The sequence below is a fragment of the Molothrus aeneus genome, chromosome 18 (genome assembly GCF_037042795.1).
Source record: "Molothrus aeneus isolate 106 chromosome 18, BPBGC_Maene_1.0, whole genome shotgun sequence".
NCBI lineage: Eukaryota > Metazoa > Chordata > Aves > Passeriformes > Icteridae > Molothrus > Molothrus aeneus.
The window spans coordinates 12,113,333-12,116,425 of NC_089663.1; positions in this window are offsets into that span (position 1 = coordinate 12,113,333).

A 3,093-nucleotide genomic window follows, 5' to 3' on the forward strand; every position below is an offset into this window, starting at 1 on the left:
GCCTCTTGTGTTCCTCACTGGGGCACTGAGTGATAATTTTACACCTGCTAAGAATTCAACAAGGCATTAATAATCCAAGAGTCACATGCCCAACTGGCACTCAGAGTTGGGCAAGATAATTATTTACAGTGATGGGCACCATCACTCCCTCTCACTTTCACCTGAAAGCTTTAAATACACACTTTGGCTGGAAAACCTTGAAAAATTCCAGATTTTTTGAATCAGAACTGAAATCAGAATTGCTTTCATCAGGCAGCATCAAACTAAAAAGGTCATTCAGCAGTCTTGTGTGATTTAATAAATGTATATAATTTAACTGCCTGGGTTTCTTATTCGTGAAGTTAATTGCTGTATTTTAATTTTCTTGCCATTTCTTAACTAAAAGCATTCTTGTTCTTTACGAGTCAGTCAGCAGGTGTACACATAACTTTATGTCAACATCTGATTACTACTTATTGCTCATTTAACTCAGCAAAATATAAAAATTGGACCATGTCTCTAGGAAAATAAATAAAAAGAGAATGTTGTGGAGTTAGAGCAGAGAAGGTTTTTTTTTTTTAAATCAAAACAGGAGAGGTTTTCTTGAATATTTTTTCCAAGCACTGTTGTTATAGGTGTTTCCTGAGGAAGTGACGGACTTCCCCCCATTCCATGACTTGCACCCTCGAGTTTCTAATTTTTTTTTTTTTTCTTTAAGCGCAGAGTCCAAGAGGTACAAGCAGGCCAGCACAGTGGACAGTTATTTCACTTTGCTGCTAGAAATGAACTGATAGGAAAAGAACCAGACTTTCTGTACTCCAGTAAGGCAAAGCAGGGCATAGAGGTAGTAGTGTGCCAATTTTAGGCAGATGCCTTGCTAAGCTGTGGCCACCTCAAGCCACACAAACCCATCAGTGGTGGGCAATCCATGTGAGGTGGAATAGGGAAGGGCAACTCTTTTACTGGCCAGTGATGGACCCAATTCTTCTTTCCTCCACCCCAAGCTGGTGATCCCAACAACTTCACATCACCTTCCACAGGAGAAGGTTCTGCACCTGACCCACAAACTCCCCCAGCTGAGGCAGAGGGAACTGGATTCCTGCAGTCGGTTTAGCTGTTTTACAGAGAGGAGCCGCTCCTAAAGACAGAGCTTCAGGCGTGTTAAAAGCTTTAGAGAAAGGCAGATTCAGATCAGCAGTGAGCTCTAACCCACATGTGCAGATATGTAGATTATCCTCTAAAATTAACACCGAGGATGGTGCTGGTAGATTTGTAAAAAAAAGGAGAGAAGCCTTAGGCAGCTGTGCTGATGCAGCTATTGCAACTTAGTCACTAAAAAAATTATTATTTGACTTCTCCTTGTGTACATGGATTTAACTCTACAGTATCACACCTCAGCGGAACACGTCAGCTCAGAGGCTTCACTGCATTTCAGGTTCACACAGAAACAGCTTCAGTAGGAGCACAGGCAGATCCAGGGCACAGGCAAAATGTTCCCTCTAGGACTTCATTGCTGTGACATTCTCAGCAGTCACTGTGAATCTGCTGTTGCCTTTCCTCCCCTCATCTTCCTCCTCTTCAAAAACCACCATGGCCCATTTCCCCTGGCTTTGCAAACACCTCTCCCAGACATTTACAGTGCAATATTTAGCAATGGGAAGTTGCTTCTTTGGCAAGTTTCCAAGCTGCTAAATGAGAAGTGCTGCAGGAAGGCGATGCTTTCTCCCATCGGGTTAACACCCTTCCCCTCAACTGTGCACAGGGGGGCTTGAAGCCAAGTCCTGTTTCTTGGATACTCTGAGTAACAAGAGCTCATAGAAAAGCTATTGCAAGGCATAAACATTGGTTTTCATGCACAGAAGATTCCACTTAGGCCCAATGCAGAGTATGTCCAGGCAGAACACAGGCCCTGGTGCCAGCTTATGCATCCTTAGCTGAGAGCTGTCCTTGGAACAGACCAAAGGAAAGTGTCAACAGTACACAGAAGCACTAAGCTGTAAATCAGGGTAGAAAGCAAAACTGATCTCAACTTTGTGTGCAGACACAAAAATAGGTAGCAAACCTGCCCTCTGGTTTTACACTGTCACACCTGCTGCCAGTTCAGCACAGTCACTCCAGATTGGCACCACATTCCTGAAAAAAAAACAATCAAGCCAGCAACCTCCACCTCAGTAGAGGCTGCTAGCTAATCAGGACAGGGGCAGCACATTTTGGGAAACAGACTTCCATGGGCTTTTACCATTGTTCCTTAGCCAGCATTGATCAGAGAACTAAAAAAGGTTGCCAAGTCCTCAAAAGATTTTAGTGTGAGAGATGCAGACCACATGTGCTGGATGGTAAACAGCTCTTGAGGATCAGAATAAAAAGGTCTTTATAGTCCAAGCAAACAAAAGTAAATTCCAGAATCTAAATGAAACAGAACTTTTCAAAAGCCTGAGGCTACCAAGATTTCAGAGCTGAAAGTGTAACCTTGTTTGTTTCTTAGAAAGACCTAAAGCACACCACCTTATCAAGAGAGGTGACCCTGTGCTGTTCCCAGCACAGGGCAGCACTATTTTTTGATTCTCATCTCATTTCCAAGCACCCATCTGAGCACAGTCAGTCCATGACATTGCCTGAGCCTCCTAGAAAAGCTGCATGTAGTTGGTTACTTTGTAAGATGGTAAGCAGCAGAGAGGAATATTGTCAATAAGGCAAATACCATTTATACCATTTACTGAATACAGCAATCCAGCCCAAGCCACACCACCAGAAACACAGAGAAAACCTTGAAATACTTTGCTTTTCTGCTTTAAAAACGTGTGTGCTAAACCAGAGCTGAAAGAAGGAAAGAGTTTACTTTTGGGGATCACAAATCTGAGGACCAAGTAAAAGCACACAGATTGAAAAGGAGTGCAATTTAGCCATCACAGACTGGTGCTGCTGGGTATGTAGAATTCTTCCACAAAGACCCTTGGCCCTGTTTCAAGCATCCTCAGAAGCACATCAGTGAAGCTTTGTGCAAAAGACTGCCTAGAATTTTAACCCAGTTGGGAACTGAAGGCTCCTGCAGGATAAATCCTCAGGCAAACGTCCCACTTGGCCCTGGGACACACTGCCTCTGTGAAGGCTGAT